Source organism: Corvus hawaiiensis, chromosome 6 (assembly GCF_020740725.1).
Source record: "Corvus hawaiiensis isolate bCorHaw1 chromosome 6, bCorHaw1.pri.cur, whole genome shotgun sequence".
NCBI classification, from domain to species: Eukaryota; Metazoa; Chordata; class Aves; order Passeriformes; family Corvidae; genus Corvus; species Corvus hawaiiensis.
In genome coordinates this window covers 19,141,108-19,159,336 of record NC_063218.1, presented here as the reverse complement: position 1 = coordinate 19,159,336, position 18,229 = coordinate 19,141,108, and the positions used below count along the sequence as shown (strand labels likewise).

General features: G+C 41.5%; 1 protein-coding gene across 7 annotated transcripts in view; it reads left to right on the top strand.

Annotated features, from left to right (window-relative positions):
- Window positions 1–698: 698 nt before the first annotated feature.
- Window positions 699–18,229, top strand: part of FLRT2 (fibronectin leucine rich transmembrane protein 2) — a 65,014-nt gene continuing 47,483 nt past the window's right edge. For 2 of the 7 annotated variants that reach the window (XM_048305714.1, XM_048305711.1), the window contains exon 1: window positions 700–782. The gene's annotated coding sequence lies outside the window, so the exon portion shown is untranslated. Of the gene's footprint in view, window positions 783–3,612; window positions 3,688–3,840; window positions 3,925–4,460; window positions 4,535–18,229 lie in introns of those variants that run through there. The other 5 variants (XM_048305709.1, XM_048305712.1, XM_048305710.1 and 2 more) reach the window with 5 other exon arrangements.

The following is an 18,229-nucleotide window of genomic DNA, read 5'->3' as shown; positions in this document are numbered from 1 at the left end:
TTTGCAGACTCGGTGACAAAGGGGACCACAGGTGAGTCCCCAGCGATCTACTTTGCCAAGAGGATTTTTCCAGCCCCTAATCACAGAAAAGTATCCAGCCCTCCATCTGCTCCCTAGAGTTGGCGGTTCTCATCTGTTTCAAGTGAAAATAACCAAGAATAGAAAACGGCACGTAATAAAGAATCCCCAGCCAAGTAGCCGCGTTGTCCTGCATTCCCCCCAAACCAGCACTCCCCGCTGCTGGGGTCTCGGTCTCCGGGCGAGAGAAGGAGCTGCAAAGGGTTAAGCCGCTGACTTGCTTGCTAGGCAAAGTTTGAGGAAGAATATGTCTGAGGCTGGATATGCTGCAGCCCCGCGTTTGAAATCTGTCACCCTCACTTAGGAGCGCTGCATCTCTGGTTGTCACCGGTGAATAATGATCGCACGGCGATAAGATCGCTCGGCGGCGGTGCGCCGGGGCCGCCCGGGGGAAGAGAAGACAGGAAATTACGAGGCATTTAGCCGCTTCAACGGGGTGTTCTTCAGTGTCATCGGTGGGTGTCAGGGTCAAATGACCGACTGGAGAGCAATTTGGGAAGATAATTTCTTTCTCCCCTTCCTTGAGAGAAACCGTGGCTGTTGGTGACCGTTGGCAGCTATGGAAAACAGAGACCTCGGTGGTGATCCTTAAAACAGTATCATGCCGGAGCCCAGCTGTTCTGCCACTTTCTCCCCTTTCAACCTGCCGGACCCGGTGGGCTTTGGATGACCTACCGAGAAGAAACCCACTTCCGCAGGAGCAGGTAACGCCTGATTAAGTCACTTTCTGCATTGACATGATCTTGATTTGACCAAAACGTGTACTGAGTATCATTCACTGATTTGAAGTATGAGCTGGTTGAGGGTCCGGGGACAGGGAGAGGAACAGGAATAATTCCGCCTAGTCTCTCTGAGACTGTGGAGCAGGGCAACTGCCTGCAGCCTTGCAGAAGTTTTCAACATTCCCACTTTCCTCCATGATTGGGGGCACAGAGGGCAGAAACACCTGTGATCGACAATGGCCAGCTCTGCCTTCTGTGCTGACGACAAGTTGCTAGTATCGGGGACGTGGAAAACAGAGGGACAGGTGGACTTAATATGAGAAAAAGGGTTGAGGGGTTTTTTTCGCCAGAAAATGCACTGGTCCTCCATCAGCTTCATGACGGAGATATAAATCATTTTCAAATAAGAGCTCTGAAAAGTATGCAGAGGCTTGAAAATAAAATAAAATAAAAAGAAAGAAAGAAAGAAAGAAAGAAAGAAAGAAAGAAAGAAAGATCTATCTTAAAAAGTAAAAAATACCTAGAACGGCCTTTGAAAAAGGTTGTTCATTAGCCTTTGTACTCTACGGGGCTCCTGATCCTTTCATCCCTCGGGGCCAGCTGGCAGCTGCGAGCAGACTCAACTACAGAGCAGCCCCTGCTCCGAGGCTGGGATGAAGGCTCTGACCGCGGGACTGACCCGTGTCACACTCTCTTCTTCCCGGCCGGCTGGGACCTGTGGAGGGCCCCGGGCTGCCTCCCCTCCATCCTGGGGGCGTAGAGCAGGGAGAGGAGTGGGGTCCCGTCCTTAACTCCCTTCCTCTTGCTGAGTCCCGTGAGAAATGCCGGGCTACCTGCTCTCCCCCTTCCGTGCTCGCTCCCCACCCCCATCACTCCGCGTAGGTGAAGGCACAAGTCCTTCTCCGAGCGAGCAGGCGGCGCGGCTCGGCTCGGCTCGGTTCCGGGCTGTCCATGAGCCGGGACTCTCCGAAGCCCCCGTGGAGGGCAGGGCGAGTGCTGGGGCAGGAGCTGCGCCGAGCACGCCGCGGCTGGGCTGACGCTCGCCGGGACTCCTCGATACGGCTTTATCGAGCCTTTGAAGTCGTGAGTAGTTTAGCTCCCCCAAGCGAAGGGCGAAGGAGGCGCCGAGCTAATGGCGAGTGAGTCAGCTTTTGAGGTACGGCCGAGCAAATAGAAGCCACTGAGCAGCCAGGGGTGAGGGGGAAGCCAACCCCGAGGCATTTCGGTTCCCTTTTCTGTTTCCTCGACACATGGCATTGATCAGCTCCATCTCCTCCATCCCTCCCCAACCCATTTCTTAAAGTAGCTTGCAGCTAAAGCTGTGCTTTTTTTTTACTAATGGAGGAGTTTGAGGCAAATTCTCTTCGCACACCCCACGTCCTACCTTGACGGCTGTATCCTATCGCTCAAGTGCTTCTCGGTATTAAACAGCCTTGTCTCTAAGTGGACTTGCCAGGACAAGGCGGTAGCCTACTAGGGAGCTGGACGGCGGGGAAAGGGTTACTCCAAAACAAGCGCAGACAGCCCGGCACACACACACACACACACACACACTCGTATACACACGCACTGAATGTGCACAGGAGAAATAGGGAGGTGGGAGGAGTGGGTGTTGTTACCGCTTTAGGGCAAAAGGCGGTTTCTCCAGCGGTTTTTAAGTCTTTATGACTGATTATGAAAATCAGACATAATACTAGAGGAGGTCCGTCTCTTCCCTGAGGGTTGGAGATTCTTTTATTCTGTGTTGTATTTGTTGTATAATGGTACTGCCTATCTAAAAGTTAGCAAGAGAGGACGGAAAGGAAAATAAGAGGGTGGGGGAGGCGAGCTTGGCGGCGGCTGCACATGAAATATCGCCATGTTGGTGGAGAGCACGGCTGTAATTATTGCTAGAGAGGGCATCTCCCAGAACGGCAGCTCGGGGAGTTTTTCAGCTCACTTCCCGGCTTCCCTTCCGATACGCTCCGATACACTCCGAGAGTCCCCGGAGCAGCGGTGCCGGGGCAGTCCTGCCGCGAAGGGTGGCGATACCCGCACCTCCCTCTCCCGCAGCGCCGGCCCGGCGGGCTCGGCGGTGAGGCAGGGTGGGGATCGGGGGCTGCGCAGCCCGTACATCCCCCCAGGCAGCGCCGCCCGCTTGGTTCCCATTGCTGAAGGCGGGGGAGAGGGCGAGTCTAAATGGATGAAGCTCGCTAAATTGTCCTCAGCAACCTAGGGGTTAAAAGCGGTCGGGAAGGGGGAGGCGGGGGGGACGGGGAGGGAAATAAGGAAATAAGAAAAAGAGAAAATCTAGCCTGACTTTGCCTCTTGGAAAGCTTTAGGTTGCAGCCCTGCCTTCCAAGCATTCTTTAAACTAGAAATGTGGGAGGGACTCCAGGAGAGAGAGAGAGAGATGGCTATCAACTGAATTCATTACTGTAAACATCTCCCTGGGGTGTCAGGCAGGGAGGAAAAAAAAGGCACGACTTACATTAGCAGAGAATAGTGAGATGTGAGGCATCATTACTGCTAAGATCAGCCTGCAATCCCGGCTGGAGGCAGGCGCAGGACTTAGAGAGAGCCAGATACACACACTCACACATACTCACATACATGTGTCCGATGCCTTCTCCGACTTAGGAGGGTCCTGGGTCGCCGTGCCTGCTCCTCATGTGATCCTTTCATCATTTCCAGAGGAAAGAGACAAAAAAACCCAACAACAACAAAAAAAACAATCTCAAAGACAGAAACTCCAAGACCCCGCGTAGCCGCAGTCCCCTCTCGTTTATTTTTTCACCGGAGAAGGAGGATCGGCGGGGGAAAGAGAGAGCGAATCGAGGAGAGAAAGTGCGTTGGGAATGCCAGAGCCGCGGGCTGCGCGCCGGAGGAGGAGGTGGCGGAGCAGGGGGTAGGACCATGCCGCCGCCTCGTAAGGGCGGAGGAAGGCGCGGGAGGCGCGGGGGTCGCTCGGAGCGGCGGCGGCCGGCGGGGAACGGGCCCGCGGGGCCGGCCGGGAGCGGCGCCGGGCGGAGGGCGGCGGCGGCCACCACCGAGGAGCGGCGGCGGCAAAGTTTTGGTGTGGGGGGCCAGAGGCGCGCAGGGGGATTACGATCGGTGCCGGCGAGGGATTCCCAGACGCCGCCAGGTACAGTTGGGATTTCATTTCTCACTCTTTTCCTTTCTGGTAATGCTAGTCCCGGGCGATCTAAAGCCGCGGTGCCCTTTGCCTTGTCCCAGATGGCAAAGTTGAGGAGCCGGGATCAGGCTGTGTCAGAAACACCGCCTTCGCCACGTTACAGCCCCATGTCCGTGGCGCCGGGCACACACAAGTATGGATTTATGAATGGCCGGCGGCAAGTGCTAGCAGGGTCCCCGGGCTATTTTGCGCCAGCGTGTGGCTCAGGAGCGGGACTCGGAGCTGGCAGCTGCAGCGAGGTGCCGGTCCCCGGTCGCGTTTCACTGCCGAGCGGGAGGGTGCCGAGCCTGGCCCCCACCCCGTGGGGAGGGGAGAGCCGAGGACTACCCCTGCGGCAGGGGCACCGGCAGAGCGCCTGTGTGAGCACCACCAGTGGCTCTATTTGGGAGGTGGTTCGGAGAAACGGGACCTTTAGAGGTGAGCCTTGCTTGGAAGAGGTAGTCAGTCGGCTTAGTTCGGCGCTGCCAAGTGTTAAGGAATCTACGAGGAGAGTCAGGAGCTGCACTCGGCAGGAGGATCCATCAGATCCCCATCAGCAGCCTCCGAAGCGGGGCTGGCGGTGAGTGGGTGGGGGCGAGGTTAAGAGAATCGGATCAGGACTTGGGAATACAAAGGAGCCGCTCAGAGAACTGGCGAGTTAGATGGGGGTCTGACAAAATAAGAACAAATACTGCGGGGGGCTGGGTACGTAGGGATGGTGTGTGAACAAAAAATAGCAGATCGCAAAAGGAAGTCAAGTAGCTGAAAAGACCTCTCTTGAACATGATATAAAACCCCACAAAAGATAAATAAACAATCAAAAAAGTTAAGAGAATAAGATTCTCCTCCTTCTTTTCAGAGTTGGAAGCAGTCAACAGGAGCTTTTAATTAATTTTAATGGAGGAAATCTGTTTTAAGGCTTACAATAAGCTAATAAATCCAAGGCACAAATCCGTGTAAATTCCTGTACTGTGTGTGGAAGGTACTGATTAGATTTCTTCAGATGCTGCCTTTTGCAGTGCACAGCTCAGCCAAATAGAATGGGAGAAGTTCCTTGCACAAGGAGCAGGAAAAGATACTAAAGCTAGTCAGACCTCTCCCTCTCCCTCCCTCTCCCTCTCTCATTCCTTCCCTCTCCCTCTCTCCCTCTCTCCCTCAGTCAGGGTGTATGTTAAAGAAAGGTTTATTTACTGTAACTAACTTTACAGTGCTTGCAGGAAAATTAAACCAGTTTAGAGGTTGAGATTGATCAGTGCTTGGGTTTAATAAACTCAACTAACCATACAAAAACCCCCATAAATTTCCATGGACTTATTTCCTTGCTTCATTCACTGACATGGTCTTTCTCCAAAGGAAGACCTTTATATATTTGTAGTTTAAGAGGCAACTGATGAACTGATTTTCGATATATATATTTTTGGAAGGAGAAAAGTTCATCCTGGCATTTTTTCTAAAAACAATTAAAAGGTATTGTACCTACACCTCTATCCACCTTTCTTTCTTTTCTTCTTTTGAAGGAGTCAGTATATGCAAGGTTATCACTGAGACATAACTTTGCATAATGAAAAAGATATAAACGTTGCATAATTAAAAAGACATAACTGATATGATTTTAAAGTCACTATTTCTATGTGACAAAAGTGATGTTAGAATGTTAGTGTTGATCTTTTTTCTGAAAATTATGGGAAGAGAGATTTCAAGGAGCTATTTCAATACTTGTTCTGTATCCTGATACGGTAGTGAGGCAGTTAAGAGAGTGCAGGCCTGGAGTACTGTAGGTGAAACAAGTCAGAGCACTGTGTAAATACAGGGTCTATAAAACTACCTGTGACTAGAACAATCAGTGTTTTCCAAAGTCCAAGGCTTTAGCAAGCAGTGGTGCTGGAATGCACCCAGAGTCCTTAAGAGTCTCTCTACACACACATACACCCTATATTTTGTATAAGGTGATGTTATCTGTGTTTGGCTTGGGGAAGTCTGGATCTAATTTGAGCCACTGTTACAAGTCACATTTATATCCTGGCCTGCTGGATAGTTTGATTTAGGATGTAGACTTATCTCCTTTGCGCAACCCTACACCCTCCCAGTTGGAATCTGCATTACATAGGTTATGCTTTCCTTCAAGATTCAAGAATGTGCTTGCATTCAACTGCTTAAAATAGCAGTATCTAAAATGTGGGATGTCACTGGGGCTGGCTTCCCTACCCTTCCCGCAGCAAAGAAGGAGAGACACAGTTTTACCAAGTGAAGAAAACAAAAAGGACTTGAAACAAGTACAACTATCAGGATTTTCCAGTACTGAACTTTCTATTTAAAGGACTAGAAAAGAAGGCACAGTTAAGATAATATTGTTTCCAGGAAAGTGAGAGCTTTATTTCTTAATAAGTTCTGTTACCTCTTTAATCTCCAAATGAGCTCATTTTTGTCTAGGATACTTTCATGTAACTTTCAGGCTTTCACTAGGCAGATTCAAATCCAGTCCATTAGTGACCTCTATCTGTGAGAATGGTGTAGTCAATGGTGTTTTTTCCCTTCACCATAGTGGATTGGAATCAGAGACTATAAATTGTTTTAGTCTTTTATACCTGCAAATCACCTAGTTTTTAGGTTACCAGTTTTATATTCGTTGCAAACAATGCGTTTTTCTAGTGTTTTAAGCAGGAAAACAAAACCGAACTCCAGTTCCAAACATGAATCCAGAACTCTGAAAGAGCTTTCAATTTCAGCTATTCCAGTGATAATATGATGAATATTTGCAAAAATCAGAAAAGTAAGAAGCCACCGGTGCTATTTAACATCAGTACTAAAGGAATTGCATTTATATTTGTCTGATGTTATAATACTTACTCTAAAGCAGGCTGAACCTGTGGGAAATTTTATTGCCCCTCAGTGCTTACATGGTTGAAACTTGAGAGAAACACTCAGACCAGATATACTGTGAGTAGAATTTATAGTAGCAGGGTGTTTAAAAAATATTAAAAAAATATAGAATTCCAGTGCTCTCTATATTAGGAATACGTATCAGAGATGAGGGAAAAGGGATCTTTATAAAACAGATGGACTCTTTCAGCAGATTATTAAACCCAGCTTCCCAATACTAATTTGTGTCTTGTTTATATCCACAGCTATATTCCATATTTTAGTTAGTGATTGTAAATGGCAGTCAAGGACTTGATCAGCAAAGTCTTTGGGTAGATGAATACCACTGTTTGACATTTCTCAGACTGTAGCTGATTACCTCAGCACTTGGTAATATGATTTTTAGGTGTTTCCTTCCCTCCCCCTTGGGCAGTCTTTTTTCGGAGTCTTTCTGCCAATGCTTGTTATTTATTTCCTCAAGAAACCAAAAGAGTTGGAACTTGCCCTAGAGGCATAAAAATTGTTTTTTCTTCTCTTTTTTTTTAAACAATTATTTGTATTTTTTTCTCTTATAAAAAACAGTAGAAAAGAATAATATGCAGGTGTTATTTTTTTAAAGAAGGCTAACTTAACTTACACTGAAGATATGAGCTTCAGTTTCCCTACAGCTATGTGTAACCCACACCTTTCAAGTAATTGACTTATTTTAAAGAAAAGCAATCACAAAAAGATCATCATTAAAATGATGTCATGTTTTATTCATTTATTTTAAACACACCCAAACCTTAATCCATAGATGATACTCAGGAAAGAAGTGTTTGAAATAAAAGCTCTTCTCTGTTTAACAAATTATATTCTAATCACATCAAACAATATGCCCTAGGAATACTACAATTTAATCTGATATTTTCAGCCACTGGTGAAAGGCGTTGGGACCTTCTTATACCTTTTCTTTTTCTTTTTCTTTTTTTTTTTTTTTTTTAATGATGATTTGCCCAGAGTACAGGTTGGTTATTTGTTTTTTTTTCCTGTCTTTCACTCCTTCTTCTGACATGGCCCCTTTGAACTCTATCAAAATTAAATATTAGCAACAATTTAAAACAAATCCATCATGCCCTATTCAGCATTCCTGAAAACTTAAGGTCTGTAAAATTTCCCTTTTTAAAAGAAATCTTGTGTTTCAACTCTAGAAACAGTCTCCTGTATATTTTACTTCAAGCTATGACTGCTTTATTTAGTTTGGGTTTTTTTCCATAAGCCTTTTCTAGCCTATTTTAATGCAAGGATGTATTTACAAAGCCATATGACACAGAAAATTGTTTATCATTCAAAGGTACTGTCTTTGAAACTGCTTAAGTCCATTCACATAAAAACTTATTTTGATATACAGGATCAGATCATTGCCAGATTTGGTCCTGCAGAGTGATGGCTTTACTTCAGACCCAGGTGTGAGGTGCCTTGCTTATAACAGGGCCTGGTCAGTATTTTACAGGATCTGCCCCTTACTAAGAAGAATGTGAGATGTCACAGATAATATTCTGGCCTGGCCTTCAAGTCAACAGGCAACATCATAACTCTTAAACACCAGCAAACCATTCACAGTATAAATTATCATTGTAGTTTTATGCAACAGTTGTGGATTAAAGGCTGCAGTCAAAACATTTTGGAGAAAAAGGAAAATTTTGAAAGGTAGTTCAGGCAATAATCTGTAGGTTACTGTGATGGTCTGCAGTGTGTTTTTGCAAATCCTGGCCCAGGCAGAGGCATACCTTGGGCCACAGAATTCAGTATTTACTTCCTTTCATCATCATTTATTTTTGAATATATCACAGTGAAAATGTTTGGATGAAGTGACAGAAATTCTACTCTTTGGCCAAAGTTCTTTATTGTGTCCAAGTTGTCATTGGTAATCTAATTATCTTAAAAATATCATATAAATATCAAGCTAGTTCTTTCATAAAAACATTCTAGATGACTAAATTAATCTAAAGCTATTCCAAAAACTCTCTTCAGACAAAATCGTAAAGATTTTTTAATGTCTGAGATCTTGTGGGAGCATTACAAGCAAAAGATTTTGATATTCCATATCTGATTTATTAGATATTCATTGTCTTGTACATCTGTGTTCAGAAAGACCCAGGCAGGTTGATGCTACACTCTTCTCTTGTAGTAAATACTGTAAACTATATGAAAGTGCTACATGACCTCTTGAGAGCAGGGAAGGTGAGAGCTCTGTATGAAAAGCCTCATCAGCAGCTCCTGAGAACAGAAATCAGTGCGCTGCACTGTTACTCCCAGTTCTCACTGGCTGATTTTGTCATTGCTTCTCAAAACCAACAGGTCAAATTAAACCAAAGAGCAGAGCTTTTTCTGACAGTACTTGGCAGTCCTGCACCACAGAGCTGCACTAGCAGCTCATACCTGGCCAAGCTGTTCCGTAAGAATTAGCCAAGAGACATGATTTTCAAAAGGGTTGTCTGCGTGGGGAGGGGACACAGTGCTCCAGCACCATGTCCTAGGACTGCTGGAGGGCTTTGGTGATGTTCATGCACAGTCTTCAATCTTCACACAGGTTGCAGAGGACCAAAACATGGTCAAACTGCAGTCACAGAATCATCAACTGCAGACTAGAAGTTTCAGAGTACAAATATTTCTTTCTCTTAAGATTTCCTCTATATTTTTCCTACAGAAAAAAAGATGACATTTACAATGTCATTGGAAACTAATGCAAAAAAATATTATTTTATATCAGTATCATACTGAGAACAAGATAATTAATGTGCAATATTGAAAAAGAAATGTTGGTTATACCTATATGTACTTGCATATATATACAGTTTTTGTATGTGCTACATATATAGGTGACTGTGACTTTGTCTAATCATAGAGGTCTCCCTCAGGCTTTTCAAAGCATATATAATTAACATTAATTCAAAATTAATTCTGTTGGTGAACTGCAAATCAAATTAAACAATAAGAAAAACTCATACTTTTCTGCCAGTGTGTTGGAAGTTTCTATACTGGGTAAAAAAGCTGAGGTGCTCCCAAGAGGTATTGCTCCCGAGGTCAATGGAAAGAGTCTGCAGCAAACTTACCTGTGCTTATGAAATACAACTTCACAGCTGAAGAACTGTATTTTAAATTAATGTACTTGATTCCAGACTCAATCCTTCTCTCTTTCACTGGCAAGTTAATTTCACAGACACTCTTCTCATGATTAGGTATTACTCATGTGAGTAATGATTTAAATACCCCAAAGTGATGTAATTTAGCTGTAATTGAGGATGATACAACCCCAACAGCGTGTCTCTGGTTATACTAATGTATATATGCTTTCATTAGTAGTTTCTTCGTGTATGTACAGGAAAACAAGCTATGTAGGTAAAAGTAATTAGAGTTACTAGAATTGTGTCTTTATTAGGATTGTAGCAGTGCAGGTGTTTGTCACAGCTACAGTGTACTTAGGTATACTTCTGTAAAAACTATCTGTAGACAAGGCATCGTGTGCGCATATCATTTAATGAACTGCGATTTTGGTAAGTGAGGGGGTTTTAGTAAGCCTGTTTCATGCCTTAAATGCTAATTGAAACCATGTCAGGTGTCTCTAAATGAGGTATTTGTTAGCAGTACCTTATAATTTCATTTGTGATCTAGGAAGTTTTTCCGAGGTGGTGCTTCTTGTGTCATTGAGAGATTTGCATCCAACTAAATGTACCCTATTTAGTAGTCTTGTTTGTCTGGTTTTGCAGGCCATCTCATTGGCTCATCCAGCTTTAACCTTATTCTTATCTTTAACCACTTAGCTTTGGAGTTAGTCACAAATGCTCCAAGACTACACATTATTTCTTGAGCCATATCAGTTGATAACTTGCTGTAAAGTTTCATTATTTGTTAAGGAAAAAAAAAGCCAAAACCAAAACACTTTGATACCCGAATTGCTGTTGTCTTAGATCGGGTGGTTGTAGGACTCCAATTAAATATATTGCTGTTCTATATGCATATTTTATCATGTTGTATAGCTCCTTTACTGTTAGCCCCCACATTATTCTTTGAAGAAGAGGAAGTGGAGGCAGAAAAGACAAGCAAGTCTAACCAACAGCTCACACTTCTGTCTCTAGTATGCTCATAACATTTTCTTTCTTGATTTAAACTTTTTTAATATTTCATTACTTTATGCTTTGAACTGCCCATTGAAAATTAATTTCCAAAACAATATAACTAAACTAAGCAACTAAAAAGTGCTATTATCCAGCCTGATAAATTTCTCCTCCTTTAAAACAAATTTAGTTGTCTAAGAATAAATTTCCTCACGTTGAAGATGAGTATACAGTTAGATACTGCTAAAATTTAACAGAACATGATCACATACAGGCAGAGTCATTCTCATCCTGTATTGCTAAATCCTGTGTATCAAATTGGTGTATGCCTAACAGTGATGTTTGAAATAGCTCATTCTGGCCCTGTGCCATGCTGCTCAGTGAAGAGCTGCTACTTGAACAGTTCAACAGTAAATTGTAAAATGCATTTTGCCATTAGAAGTAGTTTTTTCTATTATTTGAGAAATTACTTTCACTGTTTCACAAAACTAATTTCGAAACCTTATTGTTTAGCAGTTGTGCAGCAGAATTACAGTCTTTACTCATGGAGAGAAGTGTCTACCACTACAGCTTTGAAAATACTTGAAAGATAAAAGCATAATGGACACCTCTCATTTTTTTAAGAATGTGCACTTTGAATGCCACAGACAGAGCCAAGTCCTTTGTAATTGCTCAGAGATGCCTAAGCATCTGCGGCAGAACATCTGACAGTAAGGTTACTGTAGTTCCTTTATCCATGTTGAGCCCTATAAAAATCTCTTTTTTAAAATCTCTTATTTATTCATATGGTATTATATATTTAAAATGTTAAAAATGTACATGTGTACATGTGGGGACACACACACAAACAAAATGTAGAAAAAAAACCAACAAAAAAAAGAGATTTCCAAGAGAATTAAAGCAGTAAAAGAGCATTTAACAAAATCTATTTTCCTCTGAAGCTTAGTTAGCATCTTCCTTTTTTATGATTTAACTAGTTAGTGGGGCAAACAGTGATACTGCAGAACTTTGAAATGGAAACTGTACATGAGTTTTTCTAGTTTGTTTGGTTTTCTCCTGTAATTATTTCCCCCCACAGTTAACTGAGAACAGTTTTCACAAGTAGTACTCCATTCAATACATTCTTAAGAAGGGTTGATGAAATTTGATTTCATTTTAAATTCTGGATACAGGGTTCTGTATCCCATCTTGTGTGATACACTAGAATCTTAGATTTTAGTTGCGTATAATTCCAGTAAAATGCAGTCTTTGAAAATGAAATAAAGATGAAAAAAGAACCAAAACCCACTAAAAAAACCACAAAAGCGAAACCAAAGGAAACCCAAGCCCACAGTCCAGGAGATGTGGGTATCTCAATGCTAACAAGAAGTTTGTTTTCTGTCTCACACTGGATAATCTTATCAGTATCTATTTAACTTTATATCTAGTACCAAATACAGGTTAGTCTATTATCACTGAAGTCAAACACACAGCTCTATTCTCAGATCAGTACAGCGGATCTTTATAAATCTGGAATAAATGAGATGTTAGAGTTGCTGCCAGCAGCTCTGGCAACAGAATTGTTGATCTGCCCAGATTCTCTTTCCTGCAAAAATGTCTTATCAGCAGATCCACACACCCTACATGGTGCGACTGTGAATTTACAGATAAGAGGACAGAATAACTGAAAGTGGATCGATGGCATGATCATAAATAGGTCGTGAGTTACCAACTGTGGAGCTTGATCCTGAGCACCAGGAGAGGCAATTATAAATTTCAGAGCCCTTCAAAGGATAAAGAGGTCTCTAGGTAGAGGAGTTTTAACTCTTCACCCTTCATTTGTCCAAAGTTGAAAGTACATAAATCAGTCCATATGAGCAGAGATGACTCTGAAATTCATAACCACTCATCTCTGTGACATTGATGGAAACTCTATTGAATCAAATGCATAGGTATTCTAATTATAAATCTCTGATATTCAGAACTTCCCTTAGGCCATCAATATCTCATATGCAATCATATTTTACAAGCTGCCAAATGATTGTCTGGTTATGCATGTGCTGACCCAGAGAAGGCATCCTCTAGTACAGCCAACCAGCTGCAGAAAGATGATCCTTTTTGAGCACCAGGAGAATAAACACCTTTAAATTTCAGATAACATCAGTGTCAGTTCACAGGCTGCTTAAGTCTTGTGAAGAAATATTTGGCAGTCTTGGGAAAGGGTGTTTAAATATAGCCCTGTATATTGTCTTGTGTTGATTGATAGCCAATGCTTGTTGAAAGGCATTCTTTTAACTCTTTCAGTGCAATGCTAAAAGATTATCTCCTCCTTAATACAATAGGAAATAAAAAGAGACCTGGGGCCTTGCTATGAAATTTGCCTTCCCGCTGTCTGGAGTACTTTTATTGACATATGTTTGTATTCTGGTAGCAGCATACCATTCTCCTATTTCTCTCTCTCACTGTCTCTATATTTTAAATACATGTGGCACCATAGGCTGAATCAGAATTTTTAGTTAGCTCTTCAGCTAAGAAGGATCTTTCTTTTAAGCTGGAGTTCATCCTCTTATGTCTGTCATGTCAGGTGCATGGAGGACAAGTATCCTAAAGATATTATTGAAACTGAAATAATAATGCTCACATACACTTTTATTTTCATTTAAATATTTCTGATATCATTTTTGAAAGTTAAGTATTGTGCCAAGGGAAGATAAAAGCAGGAAAGGGAAAGTGATTAGAAAATAACTGAAAAACAGGATGTAAGTGAGTAATCAAAATTGTCCAGACCAAATTAAGTCCAGAGATAAACAAGTTTATGTGCAACAGAAAATCAGATTTTCCTAGTCATCACAGTTTTAACCACCTAAGCTGTTATTTGTCTGAGAAGAAAATGACTGCCATGAGAGGGAGAGGTAGGACAGTACACCTTCTAGGAGAGGAGAAAAGGATCTGTTGCATTTTCCCAATTGTTTCTGTGGTGGGCATAGCACATTTGAATTATCACACAGTTAATGTTAGCTCAGAGTGTGTTACCTCTGGAACAGGACCCTTTTTGGTTTTGTAAGTCTGGTGCTCTTTAGTCTATTCCCTATTAATATTATTCTAGGTTCTCATTTTTGTGTCTTTAGAAACTGTGCATTCTAACCATAAGAAAAAATAGAGAAAAGATGGGATGGAAAAAGCAATTAGTGAGAAACTAGTCTTAAATTTTCCTCTCAGGAATGGGTTTATACACAGGAAACCTGCTTTACATGGATAAATCAAAGGGGAATAATTAATATTATTTGTTATTTAAAGTATATAATATAGATCCTGGTGGCTTTTTTTGTTAGACCTCTCATCTGAAAGAGATTAGAGATCCCTTATGCGGCAAAAGAAGAATGAATTAGGGGAGCAATGGGGACAGTGCTATGGGAGCAAATGACACCAAAGTAGGTCTTTATTACTGTTGCTTATAAGAAACCTGATGAAGGAAATGTTCATTGTACACTATAACATTCAGAATTGTGAGGTTTTTTCTGCATCGTCAGTGCATTCATGCTGTCTTGTTCATTAAATCACTGGCTAGGTCAAACATTGATCAAACTCTATACTATGGTGTGCCTCTTGTGGCTGAAGGCAGGGCAGAATTCAGCACTGGATTTTGCAGTCGGGGGACAGGAAGTGGTAGAGACTGAGGACTAAGCCAGCAATGGCTGCAGAAACTCCCTGCACACGTACATATGGCAGGGTTGGCATTTCTCTTCCCCCAGGAACACCAAATGCCCACAATCAGCATCAGCACCGAGTCTGAGCCCTTAATATGAAGGAAGGAGATAATTCATGGTGAAGGCTATTCTAAAGATATATGTCCTTGCTTTTTTAGTGAGGGTGTGCAATTTTTTTACAGTGTCAGCCTTCTCCATGAGTGTTGTGGCAGCAATAATATTTGGAACAACATGTAATTCTAGTTATTTGCTTACTTCTAATCTTGCAGAAAGTCCAGTAAAGAATCTGACTAGAATTCAGTCACTGTAACTGTAAAAGAGAAGAAAAAGCTCAGTGGAAAAATGGCACTGTATGAGTTAACATGTTAGCCCTTCATTCTTTCAGATCGAGCTTCCTGTGAGTAATAAAACACAAGGCAGATGAATTTGGCTGGTCTCAGTCAAGCCTCTCATGGATAGTTGCCCACACGGGAATAACTACTGCATAGATTAGCTCTGTGAATAGTTCCAGGACAGGTGTGGGACTGAACTGCTTTGGCAGAACTGTGCTGGGGAACTTGTGTGTGATGATTCGCTTGGTGGTATCTGCCTTCCCTTTTTATGAGCACTAAAATTCAGCCAAACATGTGTTTTAAAATTGATTTTAGGAAATTGGAGAAAACTCAAATTTTGTCAGATTAGCAAATATTTTATTAAAAAGTTCAGACAAATCAAGTACAAGTAGAAATTAAAATACCCTTACCAGGGTAAGAAACTAGTCAACATGTCATTCCTGACAACAGAAACAATGTTATGGTTTCTGATTTGTCTTTCCTGACAGTGTAAAACAAGTAACAAAAAAAGTGCAATATTTTAAAAGCTTACGAGGGGAGAAAATGACACAGTTTCTCTTGCTGAATACAAAATCTTTTTCTTACTATCTGAAATCCAGACATAGTCTTTGGTGATCTGTATGAAATGAAAGGTGGACTCAGGTAGACCCACCACTATTAACAGAGCCTTATTTTTCCAGTCCCTGTCAGAAGTAAAAACATTTGTTAGGTAAGGAAGCTAAACTGTTCTTTCACCTCCACATGCTCTTCTTCCTCTGTTCTCACAAAGCAGACTTGAGCCTCAGTCACACTGTACAAGTCCTTGTAAAAAGCACATTATCAGAAACAAACTCTGCACTATTTTTCCTGACATAAATAGAGGAAAAGTAAACATAAGATAGAAGGAAGTGTTAAGAACAGCATTGATCAAAGAATTCTGATGCACCAGTAGATTCAGAAAGCTTCTTGATATTAGATGTGTAGCACTTGCGTAAATCATGGCTCGACCAATTTAAAGCAGCTGAATATCCACACCATAAAACAGAAAACTTCTCTGTTAAACTCCTTGTTAGAGCCATGACTGTAGGCCACCCTTCCTTCTTTAGCAATAGGGGAAAGAGATTGCAGTCTGGGAGCTGACAATGCTGTTTGTGCCCTGGCTGCCTCAGAATCAACAGAGGACCCTGCTCTTCAAATCTCTCAGACAAAGTAAATATTTTTTTTCTTGATTTAACTGGAAATGCTTGGGCACGCAATTGCCTAAGGTCAGGTTTACAGCACTGCTGTAGTTATTTGCCACAGAGTTTGGAGTTTCAGAGTCATCTGTGAAGTAATTTATTGAGGCATCTATTTCATACTGCAGTTCTGTCTCACAGCAATTGCTATGCCCATTGCGACTGACGTGTTTTCCATGACATTTTTCATGCATTCCACCACTGCTATAACTAATGAAGCTTGATTTTCACAGGCATGTGACCATTGTGGGCATGTAATATAGCTCTAAAAAATTTACTGGCCTAACCCTCATCTCCTTCTGCTAGAGGACTACAGACATAATGGCTTTATCAATGCAACGGCGGACTTTTGCCACGTGCAGTAAATTTCAAAATTATCAGTTTTAACAAATTAAATAATTTCTCCTGCTGCAGGAACTCTCTGTTGCAGGAATAGGGAAAATAATCAGAGGCCTCTATCAAGTTGACATTTTAAGTTTCAGTTATGCTTTTAATTGTGCATATTCTGGTGGTGCTGTCTAAGAAAGATATGAACAGCACGAGACAATTGCTGTAATGTTACTAGAGAAAATTCAGTATTGCTGTGTTGCAGTGAATATTTATCTCCAGAATTTACAATAAGACTTTGCTAGCTGGTAACCAGTGATGTTTTTCATTCAGGATTTAGTGACCTTTTTCCAGTAAAAATTTCAGTAGTACCTCAGAGGCTGTTAATGTCTAAGAATAAATGTGTCCTTTCATTAGTCATTGTTTCCTTTATAGAAACTAGTACAATGTTTTGCAACTAGATATAAACAAAAGTGAATAATAATGAGCCACACTGCGTTCTGTTCTATGTGATCTCATTCTGCTCATCACTGTATTAACCTAATGCCAATATGTAAAACTCTAGTGAAGGCCGCCTTTACAAAAATATTCTGCAATGTTCAATAGTATCACAGGTCTTTATATCATACAGAGAAATATTAATACTCAACATGAGACTTGGTCAGTCAGAACTGAAAATCTTTACATTCCCTTCTGATTATGAAATTGAGGGCAGTGGTTTATGCACACAATTATTTATGGGTGCATCGATTATGTTTATAACTCCACTGACTTGATACGTATGCACAATCTAGATAAGTAATTAGCAAAATGACGCCAATTGCCTGCATATTCCAACTGCAAATAACAGCGTTGCAAAAGTTACTCCCAATGGATTGTTCTTCTAGAAATGTTATATCCAGCATCCCTCTCTCACCCTTGCTCTCTCGCTCTCTCCCTCTCCCTCACTTTGCCCTTCTATTGTAACCTCTAATGTTTAAAGCCTTAGATGTGCTGAAACCTAGGTCTTCCTACCAAGATTAAAGGGTTGTATTTTCATGGTACTATGATTCCATCTATTTTAACATCTCCTATCAGAGGGGAAGGAGCCCACAGGTTCGCTAATAGACATCAGTACAAAGCTGTCATTTTAGGCTGTGGGAAAATGAGATTAGAACCCATATGACAAGAAACAAATCTCTTCTTCCTTTCTCCCAGGTAATTACACAAGTTGAATTCATGATCCCAGTGTATTTCTTGCTTTTCAGGCAATTTACAGGAGGAAGATTCTCCTTATTATAAATAAGTATCTGTGTTCTATAATTGCTGGCAGTCATTTGGGGAACCTTTCCCTTATATGCATTGCAATGTTGCATATAAAATAATGTGAAATAAATAATACCATATCTCATATTACTGGTCTTAAATAGAGGGGAATATTTCTGATAATTTTCCAGTGTTTGTCTTCTCATGATGTATCATTACCGGTAAGGGAAAAGGAACTGTAAAACCTGAAATAGCAAAAATTAAAATGTGACTGGTCATACTTTCACCAGAGATTTTTCTTCAGTATAAATATAGGTTTTTTCTTCTAAAATATGGAATTACTTTACATCTACATAAATGAAAATGAAGAGACTTACTCCTTTTTTCAAATCTTCACCTATAGGATAAAGCAGAAAGCAGATGAGCATCCTTATATCAGACCAATTGACAGTGTCACGGCAAAACATATTTAGGGCTGTAAATAGTCAGAAACACGGTGCGTGTACAGACCTTTG